The sequence below is a fragment of the Ambystoma mexicanum genome, chromosome 7p, assembly GCF_040938575.1.
Source record: "Ambystoma mexicanum isolate Mex_15411 chromosome 7p, UKY_AmexF1_1, whole genome shotgun sequence".
Classification (NCBI taxonomy): Eukaryota; Metazoa; Chordata; class Amphibia; order Caudata; family Ambystomatidae; genus Ambystoma; species Ambystoma mexicanum.
In genome coordinates, this window is record NC_090939.1 from 827,582,798 (window position 1) to 827,600,310 (window position 17,513).

Consider the following 17,513-nt stretch of genomic DNA (forward strand, 5'->3'; position numbering starts at 1 on the left):
AACAGGTCCCCTTACTGAAACAGCATTACGCTCCCGCGGGGACCTAAGGTAAGCATTACACCTTGTTAAGCATTTCAATCAGACCCACACCCAGCTCTCGCCTAGCATGTAGTGCGCAAATGAAATACTTATTTTTTTGTGTCTATGTTCAATGTTCTGAATGATATACCACTCCTATCACACCTGTCTCAAAATACCCCCAGGTCACACTGGACCAGGAATCAGGCTAGTTGGTAAAAGTAAAAATGTATTTATTTAATATTCAAATCACACAAGTGTGTGTGTGTGTGTGTGTATGTATGTATGTATATATATTTCTGAGGCTTGTGGAATCTGCTTAGATCACATGCTGTGCGTAGATCACATGCTGTGCATAGGCCGACATCTAGTGGAAGCTGCGGAGTATTACAGTTTGTTTTTCGAAGTCGAAAAATGGGCGTCGACACAGGGCGTGCCAGTAATACTATCCCTAGTGTGACGTCCCCTGTACCCATGATCCCTCACGCGTCTAGGATCCCCAGATTGTTTTTTTCCGCCATTCTGGTCGGAAGCACTTCATCGGAGTTCCCTGGCTTTGCCATATTTTCACTCTAAACTAATTCTAATTTGCCCCGTTTGACCAACCTTTCGTCGATCAACATCTCGACGCCGAACCGGGGAGGAGATCAACGTCGAATACCCGACGGATTGGGCCTTGAGGCTTCCGCCTCGGCTCGGGCCTGGGCCGCTGGCCTCGGCCCTACAAGTAGGGAGAGTGGGGGTGGTACACTTCCACACTCGACACCTTATTACCTACACACACTTGCCCGCTGCCCACAGGCGCGTATGGAGGGTACGCCCTTTCAGTTTTGCCCCAAGTGTAATAAGAAATACCCTTGGGTAGATAAGCACGCTACGTGCAACCTTTGCCTACCCAGAGACCACCCCGAGACGGGTTGCAGGGCCTGTAGTAGGTTTAAGGCCAAAACTCTTAAGGACCGCTCCACCAAGCGTTGGGCCCACCACGCCAAGCTAGCAGCTATGGAGGCGGAGGGTACCTTCAGCGACGGCAGCGACGCCGAACTTTCGGACGGCGAGGGCACCAAGGCGTCGAAAGACAGCCGAACGCACGTCCCCGGCCTCGGAAGGTCGTCCGTCCCGGCGACTATGGGGAAGTCCCCCGGCGACAAAAGCGTTACACATACACACGCTAAACACAAAAAATCCACCCGAGATTCGACGTCGTCGAAACCTCGGAAAGAGGCACAGAAGGAGCGGTCCGAAAGGACGTCCTCTGGGCGGTCCCGGTCGAGGTCGCCGCACGACGTCAGGCAAGCCTCCACACTTGCACAGAGTGCCTCGACCATTAATATCCCGGAAGATCATTCGTCCGGAGACGAACACGACTTCCACCCCCAGCCTGCACCCCAGGAAAAGAGTACATCACTTGAAAGTAAAGAGGGCCCAGTTTCGAAGGCTAGTTCGAAAGACAGGGATTCCACCTCCGATCCTCGACGCCAGGCGTCGAAAGATAAGGGAAAGGGGAAACACACTTCCACCCACGGGGAAGGGGGTAAACAGCAAAGGAAACAACCCTTGCAGTCCTCCACTACAAAAGAACTGACCAAGTCTTCTCAGGGTCAATCCATAGAAAGTCCCAGCAAGGTCACCCCAAGCTCAAAACTCTGGTCATGCGAGGACATTGACAGAGTAATGTCAAGGATGTCTTCCTTGGCGAATTTTTTCGAAAGACACCCTGAACAACTCATAGCTTTAAACCCTCAGGAAGATTCTCCCTCAGGGTCAAGGGACCCTATCCCCTCAAATAAAAGACCCCGGGTCGAGACACCATTTAGGCCTTTAGACCCCATCGAGGTCCAACCCTATTCTTACCTCTTCCCTACAGACCAAGGAAACTCTTCCCTTATAGAAGGTCAGGAAATTGACACGCCAGAAGATCCTGCAGGATCAGATTATTACGGCGAAGACGAAGACGAGGATGAGCCAGAAAATAGCCCAGATATTTTCAGAATGGACTCACCAGTCGAAAGGGAAGCCCCAGTGTCTGATTCCCCGATAGATAATCAGCCCCTCCGGCCAAAATTCCAATAGAGGAAATAGCTACTCCCACACCCAGGGTACTACCCAGGCGTATGGTAGGGGTAGTAAAAGAGGACGTGGTAGAGGCAGAGGCAGCCCCAGTAAAGGAGGAGGCACGCCTCCACCAAAGCAGTGACGCTCAGTTCAGGGTCCCTTCCCATGCAACCCCAGTAGGGGGACGAATATCAAGTTTCACCCAGGCATGGGAAGGGATAACATCCGACAGATGGGTGCTGTCAACAGTATCCAATGGGTACTGCATAGAACTACTGCAACGTCCCCTAAACCATCCTCCAAGACAAAAAGTCCACTCTTTACAACATCAGAAGATCCTCCTCGAGGAGATCGCCATTCTGCTAGAAAAGGACGCGATAGAACTCGTCCCGGGACACCAGGTAAACAAGGGTATCTATTCAACTTACTTCCTTGTGACAAAGAAAGATTTAACAATGCGCCCAGTTTTGGACTTACGGCCTGCCAACAAGTATGTCAAGCCCCAAAAATTCCGTATGACCACACTACAAGAGGTAATCCCACTCCTAAAAAAGGGGGATTACATGGCAACCTTGGATATGAAAGATGCCTATTTTCATATTTCCATGCTCCCGGCGCACAGGAAATACTTGCGCTTCAAGGTGGACAGTCGCCACTACCAATTCAAGGTACTGCCCTTCGGGATAGCTTCAGCACCAAGGGTATTCACCAAGGTACTGGCGGTGGCGGCTGCACACCTACGCAGGGAGGCAATCCCAGTGTACCCTTATCTGGACGACTGGCTCATAACGGGGGAAACCCCAGGAATCTGCAGGTCAAACATTCAGAGGACCATCGACCTCCTCCACGAATTAGGCTTCTCCATCAACGAGAAAAAGTCAAGTCTGGTGCCAAGCACCTCAAAACAGTTTCTAGGAGCTTTCCTAGATACTCAGAAAGGGTTAACCTTCCCTTCGGAAGAAAGAATTCGGAACATACTTCTGCAAATTCCGCATTATCAGTCAGGTCAACAGATAACAGTACGCAAAGCTATGCGGTTACTGGGCATGATGGCGTCATGCATTTACCTGGTCCCCCACGCGCGTCTGCGCATGCGTCCCATGCAGGAATGGTTGGCGAAACAGTGGTCTCAGGCAAGTGGTCAGTGGGACGATCTAGTCGTCGTTTCGCCAACACTCGTACAGAACCTACTCTGGTGGACAAGAGAAAATCTCGCAAAGGGGAAACCCTTTTACGATCCCGAAGTACAGGCAGTGGTGACTACAGATGCATGCCTGACGGGGTGGGGAGCTCACCATCTCCACCACACAGCTCAGGGTCTCTGGTCTCACTCAGTAGCCAAGAACCACATCAATCTGCTAGAGCTTCTGGCAGTATTCCGAGCGCTGCAGGCGTTCGAGCCCCATCTACTAAACTTGTCGGTGCAGATCAGGACGGACAGCACGACAGCCATGTTCTATCTGAACAAGCAAGGAGGGACTCGTTCGCCAAATCTGTCCAAGCTTGCCCAGAAAATATGGATATGGGCACTCAGACGGAACATCTTCCTGTCATCGCAACATGTTCCAGGGGAGCTCAATTCCCTAGCGGATGCTCTAAGCAGAGACTCCCTCCCAGAAGAACACGAATGGGTCCTTCACAAAGACGTAGTAGAAGATCTCTTCTCTCAGTGGGGTTTCCCCACTATAGACCTATTCGCCACAAGCGAAAACAAACAATGCCCAGGATTTGCATCCAGGTTCCCACAACCGGACTCCCAGGGGAATGCCCTGTGGATGAACTGGTCAGGGATGTTTGCGTACGCTTTCCCACCAACTCCTCTCATCAGGAAAGTGGTGTACAAGATGAACAAGGAATCGATGACGCTCATCCTAGTTGCTCCCATGTGGGCGAGACAACCATGGTTTCCACACCTACGCAGGATGGCGGTATGCGAGCCCATCAGACTCCCAGCCTGGTACAACCTTCTGTCCCAGCAACAAGGTCAAACAGTGCATCAGGAACCCAACTCTATGAACCTAGCAGCATGGCTCCTGAAGTCATAGAGTTTGGACATCTCAAATTACCACAGAGGTGTATGGACATTCTAAAAGAGTCCAGGAAACCAAATACAAGGCACTGTTACTTTGACAAGTGGAAAAGATTCGTTATCTGGTGCCAGAGTAAACAAATCAACCCGGTTGATTGCACTCCTTCCAACGTTGTAACATACATGCTCCACCTGCTGGATGCAGGGTTGGTTTTTAACTCTCTGAAAGTACACCTGGCAGCCCTCTCAGCCTACACCACATCCCATAACAAGGTTTCGTGGTGGAAAGTACCAGTGGTTAAAGCCTTCATGGAAGGAGTAAAGAGACTTCACCCTCCTATATCGAACCCACCGCCAGGATGGGATCTCAACGTGGTGCTATCTAAGCTCATGGGGCCCCCTTTCGAACCCATGCATAAAAGTAGTCTCAAACACCTGACTTATAAAACGGCCTTCTTAGTAGCCATTACCTCCATAAGAAGGGTCAGTGAAATTCAGGCTCTGTCAGTGCAAGATCCTTTCTTTACTATCCACAAGGACAAACTGGTTTTACGCACACACCCTAGATTCTCAACAAAATTCATATCCAAGTTCCATGTAAACCAGTCCATCGAGCTTCCGGCTTTCTTCCAAAACCCGCAAAGCTCAGCTGAGGTGAAACTACACACCCTAGATGTGCGTAGGGCGGTCTTATACTATGTAAATAAAACCAGACCGCTAAGGAAAACAGATCAACTGTTTGTCTCCGTAGCTACAGGCAGAGAGGGGGATCGCGTCTCTAAGGGCGCTATCTCAAAGTGGATTATCAACTGTATACAGCTGTGTTACTCTCTTTCTGAAAAGACTCTGCTTTTTACGCCAAGGGCCCACTCTACCAGAGGCATTGGGGCCACTCTGGCTTTCATTGCAAACGTTCCCCTTGACACCATTTGCAAAGCAGCTACTTGGAGCTCTATTCACACTTTTACTCAGCATTACTGCATTGACACTCATTCCAAGGCAGATACACAAGTGGGACAAGCGGTTCTAAGACACCTGTTTGCTCATGACCCTTCTCACATCCCACCTCCTTCTTCTGGTACTGCTCGCTAATCTATGCACAGCATGTGATCTAAGCAGATTCCACAAGCCTCAGAAGGGATACATTACTCACCGTAATCGTATTTCTGATGCTTGTATCTGCTTAGATTCACATGCGACCCACCCTTCCTCCCCTCCGAGAGAAGGCGCATGGTTGCTTGTAGTCTTACCTTTCTGTCTATCTGCTTGGACTATCTGTACTCACGCTACTCCTCATGCTACCTCATGTCAGGAAAAACACAATCTGGGGATCCTAGACGCGTGAGGGATCATGGGTACAGGGGACGTCACACTAGGGATAGTATTACTGGCATGCCCTGTGTCGACGCCCATTTTTCGACTTCGAAAAACAAACTGTAATACTCCGCAGCTTCCACTAGATGTCGGCCTATGCACAGCATGTGATCTACGCACAGCATGTGAATCTAAGCAGATACAAGCATCAGAAATACGATTACGGTGAGTAATGTATCCCATATATATATATATATATATATATATATATATGCAATCACCAAACGATAACAATACTATTCAAAATAAGTAAAGCAATTAAATTCACTTATAATAATGCAGAATAGAAAACACAGGAAAAAGAACAGTTTTGGTTTGTGAACAGATAGTGTTTAGGTTAATATTTCCCCCTGTGATGTTTTTGAGGCACAAATGAGCAATCCTACACAGAGGTAAGTAAGCAGCAGGTATTCAGTAATGAAAGAATGTCTTGCGTTTGAATGCCTATCCTCCCTGCCCAAACAAGAGAACCCCTTGTTTTAACACTTTTAAACTGACAGGTTAAAATTTCTTTGTGAAACAATGCAAAAGGGTGCAAAAAATGTTTAAATTGATACAAATTCATGAAAGCAACACAAAACGGGTCCTAACACACATGATCTACAAGAGAAACAACAGTACACACTTTAGATCAGGATGGCAGTGTAGAAATGTAGAAAAGGACTTTGAATGGGAAAAAGACACGTGGGAAACTTTGGAAAACTGTAAATTCGCTGCAAAATTTCACTACGCGATGTTTGATCAAAACGGGTCAAATACACTGTTCCGCAATGCGGTTTTTGGTTGTGGATGTAGAGAAGGGTCTTATCAGTGAGAGTTGGTTTCTATCTATAAAATTGAAGAAGTTATAGAAGTTTTAGTAAGGGGTGTTTTTGGAAAAATAGGCGCAGAGAAAAGCAGAAATTTGGTTTTAAAAATGACAGATTGGTTTTATTGCACTTTATGACTATGGAAAAGAGAATGCCATGCATGAATCAGTTACTCACGGCCGCTCGTAACTCTTCACGTGTGATACTCTAGTTTCCGTTCTGCATGGGAATTACTTTATTTCATCCAAATCATTAATGGGTTATGGTTTAATGAAACAGATGAGAGAAAAATCAGCGCAAGAATGGCTCTGACAATATTAGGGTTCTGAAGTTAAAGATGGGATGGGTTTAGATTAGGATAAAACAAGGCACTATACTATGGGTCACTGTTATTCCTGTTGATACTTACAGTCCATTGTAATTAAGATTGGACTGTCAGATTTATGGTCATCGGGTAGGGTCTACTGGCAGCAGGGCACTTCCGGAGGGGTCATGTAACGCTCACCTGATTCCCGTAGAGGCGCTGGTCTTGACTGGGCATATACCGTATCTGCAAGGGTGATGTGTAACACACGGCTGGCTCTTTGGGCTGGACCTCTGTGCACTGTATGTCTGACTTGAAGGGTAAGATGTCTGCAGATAGAAAATATGGGATTAAGGAACTGGGTTATTGAATGTCTCTCTCTTCTTCCCTTTCTCTTCTCCTGTAGAACCCCAAAGGTTAACGCTCTCACCTTAGGTAAGTGAACGCCGTGCTCTCCATCTGCCTCGGGGCAGGGTGCTGTAACCAGTTTCTTCACTGGATAAGGGGAGCAGGCCTCTTGACTTCAGAGGACTGCTGTCCGTCGTTTACTGCACGAACGGTAAGTTTCGAGTAATTCTAATGTCTTTAAAGTCTTTAGTAATGATGTGTCTTGTTTTGCAGGGTTCCGCCGATGGCGGATGACGGGCTGAAGTGAGTTGAAGATGGAGCCCGTGTGATGAATAGAAGCGCCTGGAAGGACGTAAGTAAGCGCTTGTTGCCTGCTTCACGATGCGCTCTAACTGTCTTTTTATTTTGCAGGTACAAGTTCGGAGCGGCTGCAGGGTGCCGGAATACCCACTTGGTTAGATGTGGAAAGGAGTAATGGCACGTGAGTATTAAAGTTCCCCAATGTCTTTAAACGCACCTTGTTTTGTCTTTCAGATGCGGGATGCAGCGCCGAAGGCCCCCGGAGTTTGCGAAGAGTTGGTAAGCTTTTGTCTTTCAGATGCCGGAATGCAGTGTGAAGACCTCCGGAGCGCACGAAGAGTAGGTAAGCCTTTGTCTTTCAGATGCCGGAATGCAGCGCGAGGCGTTGGTGACAGCCGATGGACCAGGTAAGTGAAGCGCTGTCACTGAAGACCGTAATGCTAACCTGTTCTTTCTTGTCTTTATAGGTGTTGCTGAAGACTGGATTCAGGATGGTAAGCCTTTTTCCTTAGGCCCAGGATCAGATGCAGAAGACACGATGAGCGTTCTGCTGCAGAGGATGCAGAATAACGCAAAGCAAGATTCATCCATCGGGTGTGGTTTAAATAGCCTCCTGTAGTGCTTAGGTGTCTCCTTCCACAGCCACGCCTAGGTAAGAAAAGAGTTCCTGCTTTCCAGAAGAGTTCCAGTGTTCTGAATCTAGGGAGTGGCTCCTGCCCCACCCAACAGGAAAAGTAGTTCCAAACAGAAGCGGATCAGAGGCTCAACTGGCAGGCAAGTAAGCAGCATGGTCTGCTGCAGGTAAGTCCACCCAAGCATTATGAGCCCGGCGCTTCCAGCGCTGGGACTGGGCATATTTATGAGCCTGGTGCCACTGGCGCCAGGACTGGGTCCAAAAGGTCCCAATTGGGACTGGTTGGCACTCGGAACCTGGGTTATGGATCTGCTTCCAAGGGAGTTGGGAAAACCCTGACCTTTTGGAAGCAGAGATCATGACAGTACCCCCCCCCCCCCCCCCAGGCCCCTCCCAAACCGGGCTTCTCCGGGGGTTTTGGCTTGTCAGGAAATGTTTGGTGAAATCTTTTGATTAGGCGAGGAGCGTGGACATATTCAGCGGGTTCCCAGGATCTCTATTGGGGGCCGTAGCCTTTCCAGTCAATTAGGTAAAATAGTTTAGATTTGGAGATCTTGGATTCCAGAATGCTTTTGACTTCAAACTCGAGTTCTCCATCAACTAGGATAGGTTTTGGAGATGTAGTTAGTCGGGTTTGAGGTTGCACGGGTTTTAATAGAGAGACGTGGAAGACCGGATGTATCTTCATGTGCGGGGGCAAGTCCAACTTGACCGCTACTGGGTTTACTATGGTAGTGATGGAATAGGGACCAAGGTATCTTGGGTTGAATGTGCGTGGCCCTTTTAGAGGTAGATATTTGGTGGATAACCAGACTTGATCCCCTACTTGATATTTAGGGGCTTCCTTCCGATGTTGATCTGCTCCTTTCTTGTATTGTTCTATAGCCCTTTGAAGGTGAGAAACAGCTTCCTTAAAGGCTTGGGTGATTGTAGAATGCAGGTAGTCTACTGCTGGTGTTTCAAGATCTTGGAGGGGATCCAACTCCGGGGTTCGAGGGTGACTGCCGTACAAAAGAAAAAACTGGGTTTTCCCAGTTCCCGAATGGACAGAGTTATTGTAGGCATATTCGGCTATCCAAAGGATGTCTTTCCAGGTTTTTTCAGTTTGTTGCAGCATGCAGCGTAAATACTGTTCCAGAGTTTGATTGGTCCTCTCGGTTTGTCCGTCGGTCTGAGGGTGGTGACTGGTCGATAGTCTCACATCAATTTGAGCCGACCGACAGCAACTTCGCCAAAAATGAGAATAAATTGACTACCTCGATCCGAAATTAGAACCGAAGGAAAACCGTGCAGTCGGACGATGTTTTCGAGAAATTCTCGGGCCAGAGTTGCTGCTGTTGGCAAGCCTTTGAGCGGAATGAAATGCGCCATCTTGGAGAATAAGTCCACGATTACTAGAATCGTATTGTATCCGGAGCATGGAGGTAGATGGGTGATGAAGTCCATAGAAAGCGTATGCCAAGGGCGAGGTGGGATGTCAATAGGGCGTAAGAGGCCTGCTGGTCTTTCCTTTTGACTCTTGTTTTGGGCGCATACTCCACAGGACATTATAAAGTCTCTGATATCTTTTTTCCAAGACGGCCACCAGAAGTAGCGCTTGATCTTTTCTGAGGTCTTGGCCATACCGGGATGTCCTTCCATTAAAGAATCGTGATAACAAGAGATTACTTTTTTCTGTAAATCTGTGCTGGGTAGGTATATTCTTCTTGGAAATACAATAAGTTGTCCTTTACTGCAAAGTCCTTTCCCTGCAGATGCCAATTCGGTATGTATGCGGGAGTTACAAGTTGCCTGGCTTTATCCTTAACTTCCTCTATGGATTCTGTGGCGATTACACCCAGAATTCTTTGTTCGGGAATGATTGGTACAGGTTTAGGGTTGATCAAGTGTTCTTCCACTCCCATCCGAGAAAGGGCATCAGCTTTCCCGTTCTTTGTACCAGGTCGATAGGTAATTATGAAGTCAAACTCGGCAAAGAATAATGCCCAACGGAGTTGTCTAGAGGATTGGGCTTTTGTGGTTTTCAAATATTGCAGGTTTTGGTGATCCGTAATCACAGTAACGGTGTGTCGGGCCCCCAGCAGATAATGCCGCCAAGCCTTAAAGGCAGACTTGATAGCCAGAAGTTCCTTGTCAGTAATCGTGTAATTGATTTCAGGAGGCGAGAATTTGCGGGACCAAAATGCCACGGGATGCAACTGATTGGTTACCGGGTCCTTTTGTGATAGAACTGCCCCCATGGCAAGGCTTGAAGCATCAGTTTCCACGATGTAGGGGAGTTCGGGGCGAGGGTGTTTTAAGATTGGTGCAGAGATAAATTTAGTCTTCAAATCCTGGAAAGCTTGTTCCGCCTCGGTAGACCATTCAAAACGTTTGTTTTTCTTTAACAAGGCAGTGATGGGCTGGACTATTCGAGAGAATTTGGGGATAAACCTGCGGTAAAAGTTAGCAAAGCCTAACATGCTTTGCACACCTTTCACGGAGGATGGTGATGGCCATTTGAGAACTGCATCGACCTTCTTTGAATCCATACGCACTCCGCCAGGTGATAATATGAATCCCAAGAATTCAACTTCAGTCACGTTGAAAACACATTTTTCCAACTTAGCGAAAAGTTTGTGTTGACGCAATCTTTCGAGGACCATTTTCACGTGTTTCCGATGTTCAGATTCCGATGAAGAATAAACGAGGATGTCGTCAATGTAAACAACAACACACACATCTATGAGCTCTCTGAGGACATCGTTCATAAAATATTGAAAGGCGGCCGGGGCATTGCAAAGTCCGAAGGGCATGACCTGATATTCAAATAGCCCATAATTGGTGCGGAAGGCCGTCTTCCATTCATCGCCCTCTTTTACTCGTACCAAGTGGTAAGCTCCTCTAAGATCCAGCTTTGTATATATGCATGCTTTTCTGACTTGGTCCAGGAGTTCAGGGATCAAAGGTAACGGATATCTATTCTTAACAGTGATCTGGTTCAGGGAGCGATAATCTATACAAGTTCTAAGGTCTCCTTCCTTTTTTGGAACGAAGAACAAAGCTGAAGAAGCAGGGGACTTAGAAGGACGAATAAACCCATTTGCCAGGTATTGATCCAGGTATTGTCGAAGGTGAAGGTTCTCGGGCTCGGTGAGGGCATAAATTCTACTACAAGGAGGAGTAGATCCAGGTATCAGGTCTATCTGGCAGTCATAAGACCTATGAGGAGGTAGAGAGTTAGCCTGATCCTTCCGGAAAACATCTTGGTATTCTAGGTATTCGGGAGGTAACTGGGGAGTCTCTGAAGAAATTGCTGGCAGTGCAACACCAGGTGGAGGGTGACAAGTAGAGACACATTCTGGAAACTGGACCGTTCTTGCTCGCCAATCGATCAGAGGATTGTGTTTCTCTAACCAAGGTATTCCTAGAATAATCTGAAACTGAGGTGCCTTGATCACATCAAACACGATCTTCTCATGGTGTCCATCTTGACTTACTAGCGTCACCTCTTGAGTGGTATGCGTTACTGGCCCGGAGGCTATCTGCGTACCATCCACCGTAGTAATGACGTCCTTTACAGCCTTGGGACAAAGAGTTAGATTCATCCTCAACACCATTTCATGATCCACATAATTGCCGATGGCACCGCTGTCGACGTAAGCTTCAATTGCATGTAATCGATCCGGATTATCAGGGCTAATGAGGACCATAGGTATCACGAAATGCGAGGTCACGGAACTCGTTTTCACGCTCGGCAAGAGGACCTCTATTCTTGTCGGGCGAGGTCGTTTCCCTGCTCAGAGTTTGTAACTTTGGTAACTGCAGCTCCTACTGCCTTCTTGGCAGGTTTCACCGGGCAGCCTCGAAGAAAGTGCCCTGGGTTTCCGCAATAGAGGCATAATTGCAACTGTTTTCTCCTTTCCCGCTCCTTTTGTGTTAGAGGACCTTTCAGACCCCCTATTTGCATGGGTTCCCCGGAGTCTACTCCTTTGGAAGGAGTTGGCGGTTTGGAAAATACTCGAGCTTCAAACTTGGAACGATCGGCCTTCCTGTTCTGCAGTCTGTGATCTATTTGAACGACTAAGTCTATATAGTCCGAACAATCTTGTGCGGGATTCACTACTTGGTCTAACACATCTTTGAGCTCTCCACGTAGACCTCTATAAAACAGCGTAATCCTTTTGTCCTCAGGCCATTGAGTTTCCACTATCAGTCTGTTGAAAGACGCAATATAAGCCAAAAGGTCTTGATTACCTTGTCGCAACGAAAGGAGCTCATTGTCCAAGGCCTGCCCCTGTGAATGTCTTGCGAACAGCTTTTCCATACTGAGCTGAAAAGCTTGGAAATCATGGAGGACCGGATCATCTTGATTTACTAGAGGGATCGACCAGTCTGCCGCATTGCCACTAAGGTACGAAAGCTACTTTAGCTTGATCAGTTGGAAAGGCTGCTGGCCGGCATAAGAAATGCAACCGGCACTGATTGATAAATACTGCAAACCTCTTTGGGTCACCAGAAAATCGTTCGGGCGGAGCCAGAGGTACATTCCCAGGTAGGTTGATCTGCACTGGATTCATAGAGGATGTAGAAGGAGGATTTCCCCCAGATGCGGGTAACGGGGTCTGTCCGGCTTGTGACTGTAGCAGTTGTCTAGCGAGATCATCTGTTCGCTCCTTGGAAATAATCAGTTCCCTTCTTAGAGCGTTCGTTTCCTGACGGGCTGCATGCACTTCTGCCCTTAGTTCCCCAAGTAACTGGGCTAGCTGGTCGGTATCCGAGGTTTCCATAGCGCCTGGATGGGAGTTTTGTGGTAGGCTTTGCGTTCTGTAACGCTCACCTGATTCCCGTAGAGGCGCCGGCCTTGACTGGGCGTATACCGTATCTTCAAAGGTGATGTGTAACACACGGCTGGCTCTTTGGGCTGGACCTCTGTGCACTGTATGTCTGACACGAAGGGTAAGATGTCTGCAGATAGAAAATATGGGATTAAGGAACTGGGTTATTGAATGTCTCTCTCTTCCTCCCTTTCTCTTCTCCTGTAGAACCCCAAAGGTTAACGCTCTCACCTTAGGTAAGTGAACGCCGTGCTCTCCATCTGCCTCGGGGCAGGGTGCTGTAACCAGTTTCTTCACTGGATAAGGGGAGCAGGCCTCTTGACTTCAGAGGACTGCTGTCCGTCGTTTACTGCACGAATGGTAAGTTTCGAGTAATTCTAATGTCTTTAAAGTCTTTAGTAGTGATGTTTCTTGTTTTGCAGGGTTCCGGCGATGGCGGATGACGGGCTGAAGTGAGTTGAAGATGGAGCCCGTGTGATGAATAGAAGCGCCTGGAAGCACGTAAGTAAGCGCTTGTTGCCTGCTTCACGATGCACTCTAACTGTCTTTTTATTTTGCAGGTACAAGTTCGGAGCGGCTGCAGGGTGCCGGAATACCCACTGGGTTAGATGTGGAAAGGAGTAATGGCATGTGAGTATTAAAGTTCCCCAATGTCTTTAAACGCACCTTGTTTTGTTTTTCAGATGCGGGAAGCAGCGCCGAAGGCCTCCGGAGCGTGCGAAGAGTTGGTGAGCTTTTGTTTTTCAGATGCCGGAATGCAGCACGAGGCGTTGGTGACAGCCGATGGACCAGGTAAGTGAAGAGCTGTCACTGAAGACCGTAATGCTAACCTGTTCTTTCTTGTCTTTATAGGTGTTGCTGAAGACTGGATTCAGGATGGTAAGCCTTTTTCCTTAGGCCCAGGATCAGATGCAGAAGACCCGATGAGCGTTCTGCTGCAGAGGATGCAGAATAACGCAAAGCGAGATTCATCCATCGGGTGTGGTTTAAATAGCCTCCTGTAGTGCTTAGGTGTCTCCTTCCACAGCCACGCCTAGATAAGAAAAGAGTTCCTGCTTTCCAGAAGAGTTCCAGTGTTCTGAATCTAGGGAGTGGCTCCTGCCCCACCCAACAGGAAAAGTAGTTCCAAACAGAAGAGGATCAGAGGCTCAACTGGCAGGCAAGTAAGCAGCATGGTCTGCTGCAGGTAAATCCACCCAAGCATTATGAGCCCGGTGCTTCCAGCGCTGGGACTGGGCATATTTATGAGCCTGGTGCCACTGGCGCCAGGACTGGGTCCAAAAGGTCCCAATTGGGACTGGTTGGCACTCGGAACCTGGATTATGGATCTGCTTCCAAGGGAGTTGGGAAAACCCTGACCTTTTGGAAGCAGAGATCATGACAGGTTTTTTCCTGTACCTTTGGTTCCTTAGGTGGTACAGGGTTCATTAATGTCTTCAAAGCATTGGCCTAAAATTAGGTTAACATCTACCAATTTTTAGATTTATCCTCCTTCAGGTTGCACAGTTAGAGTTTCAAACGTAATCACAAACAAGGATTTAAACACCAAAAAGTTCCGGGCAGTTTTTTGTGTGTAACTTCCCTTTCACAGGCACAGCTGTCACATTCCTTTGATCAGGGAGGTGTGTCCTCTACCTTGAGGGAGGCTCTCCTGTAGAGATCAATAGGCAGCCTGCCATTGTCCTGGGCTCAGCTAGAGACTTATGTCTAATGAGGTCATTGTCTAAATGTGCGGGAACCTCAAATACCCATTAAGGCTTCCTGCAGCAAGGTAGTGGCAATTGAAGTGCAATCTTTCCCAGGCTGGGCTCTGTCAGGTCAGAATTAAGTATTTACTTAACTCCAAAACTGGGTTACTTTAAAATGCACTTTAAGGTCTTTCCTTTAACACATATAAAAATAAGCACAGTTTATAAGGGATTTGGATATTTAAAATAATTAAGCCCTTCACAAACATGCTTTAAATAGGTGAATTTTGCAATTTCTTCAGGAAAAAGAAACGCTTTAAACTGGGTTTTTACATCTTATTTCCTTATGCAGCACACACATTCAACTCAGCATTATTCTGTCTTTGAGTGCTGGAAATTGTCTGCAATCTGGAAGGAAGTATTCAGCTTATGCTTGGAGCCTTCTATGCACAGCTGAAATTGATAAGTTGCCATTTTTATCTGTATTTTTCCAGTGTAACTGAAAACAATTTGTTGCTGGGTGTTTCATAAAGACATTTCTTAGCTCCTGTCAGTCAGTGGGGCCCGGTATTCTCTGACTGCGCTGGATGATCTGTGGTTTCAGCACACTTTTCATTTCAATAGTTCACTTGGAAAATGACTGAATTTAGTGCCAAAACAGCACTTAGAAGGTTGCAATTGATTGGGAAGATTGGATTTTAAAGGCATTTTTGGATTTTAGCCCACTTGTGTGGCCTTGCTTCAGGTGACGAGTAACGGCACCCACCGGCATTCTCCTGCAGGGAGTTCTGTTTTGACCTCAACTTTGACTGCGTGTGGCAGGGTGGTGCAGCCTTTTTGTGATTTATGAAGTATGCGCAGTTTTGCAGATTTGGTGAGCACAGGGGTTAATGCATCCATTTTTGGCTGTTTCTTTCCCCCATTGGCAAAGGGGTGCAGTGGGATGCATTGGTAAAAATATCCCACAACCTCCCTCCTTGCACATGAATAAAAATGATCCAGAGATACCAATTTACTCAGATTTTTGCCATTTGGCTTTAAACCTCTGGACAGGTTGATCAAATAACTGACCATCGTAGGATCGGAAAAGGAAACCACTATACAGTCCCCATAAATACATTTTGGTGTGGGCTCCACCCATCCAACCATTCTTGACATTAGGCTTGGATTGATGCTTGGACCCATCAAATTACTATTAATCCAGTGGGTTGTTTTATTCATGAGAGAAATGGTGGATTCGTACCCACCCTTTTGGAGCCCCGGGACACCCGTGATAGACCCCTTGAAAAGGGATTGCTACGGGTGGTTGATTCATGATATTTCTATCCTGAACCAGCAACATCCCCAATGAACTGTCAATTGGCCAGGACCTGGGGTGGGCATCCAGGGCCCCCTCCTTGCACCCCCCCCCCCGATGTTGTCAAGTCAATTTCCACTGACCCTACCCCCACTCCTACTTTCTATCCCCAGTACTGTATCCTTTTTAGATAGATGTCTAATTGAATCATCCAGGATGGCCAATGTGTGCATAACCCCAGACTTAAAGGCCTGCAAAGACTCCAAAATAGTCTGGAGGGGCTTAGGCTTCGCATCCAAAAGAGATTCCAGCCATAGCTTATACTCTTCCCCCAAACGAGGAGTTTAAATCCTGTCTACCTTCTCTGTAGACTCCCATCCCTAGGAGTGCTTGCCGATGAAGCTCTGGCTGACACCCCCCTCCCTTCCACCCTAGATGCAAAAGAATATGTGATTGCTGTAGTGGAAAGATTTATAAACGTTGGAACTAAAGAGGTCTGATGACTGTTAAAATGCAATTACAGATGTTTCACTATGGATTTGTATGTGTAATCCTGGTCAGTGAATCAGATGGAATTCTGATCAGTAAAAGGGGATCATAAACTCTTTAACTTTTAAGATGGATTTCCAATGTCAGCCCGGGGAAGGTTTTTGGGAGGCCACTCTATTGTGGAGAACAGGGAAGACACGGAGATCAGCCAAACCAAATGAAGGTAATGTAGCAGATGGCAAGGCTTAGTCTCCAGAAGATGTGATTTAGGGATACAATGAACCCACACAGAGCAACAGCAGCAATTCTAGTTATACAGGTAAGAATACAAATAGTTATGTATTAGGCCTTCCGATTACACACTAGGCAGATAAAATGTCTAGTCCAGTATTGTTGCACAAAACCATTTTCCACCATTAGGAGAAATTGAATAGCAATGATCAGTGACACAGATAATTCAGATGCATAGAAATACAAAGACTCCTTATAATAATCCCGGAACAGCTCTTCTAGCTCTTATAAAGTCCATCCGTGAGATGGTTGGGGGCCTCGTGCCCAAAAGTCACTGGTTCCGAAGTAGATAATTTTCAGGTAGGTTACACACTAGGTTATGCATAGAGAGGGATCCTTGACCCAGGTTCCACCACCAAAGGCCAGGTAAGCGTGAGTTAGGGTCAGGACTTTAGGCCCCTGTGACCCTCTGGGAGACTAAGGGTGGGCAGCAACAGGTATGTAGACTTAGCCGCTTTGCTTAGAGTTCTCCAGAGACCAATTATGGAAGTTCCAGAATCTGTTACTGGCTCGTTCTTCTGTCTTTGGTCGTTTCGTGAGAGTCATCTAGAATGCAGGGATTACTTTTGGCGGTGGGATTTGGTTTTGTTTATTCAGTACTTGGGAATCTGTTCCAGACCGCTTCCAGTAGAACACCCAAACGAGAAAATAAGAAGACTTCTGCAGGACAGACAGCCACAGGACACCTCTGGGCCACGAAGATTACCTATTTCAACAGAGGTCACTGCGGTCAAGTGGCATCAGGTGATTTCCCAGAGGCAAACACGTGAGCAGGCCCAGCACAGGTTCACTTGGTGGGAGATGCAGGAGCAAGCAACTTCTAGCACATGCTTAAGGTCTGCAAAGTTCCAAGGCTTTGCTTGGAATGGTGACGGCTGCTCTGCGGTAGCCAAGCAGAGAGTGGTCAGTCCACCGGTTGGTCCAAGGACTCGTTCGAAGGCTCAGCAGGCACGGATCCTCGAGCAGTGGTTGAGACTGTTGGGGTCGAAGCAACAGCAAAGGCCTTAAGATCAGGACAGAGGAGCAGGGCTTCACTGGGGCAGCAGTGGAGTCAATGCCG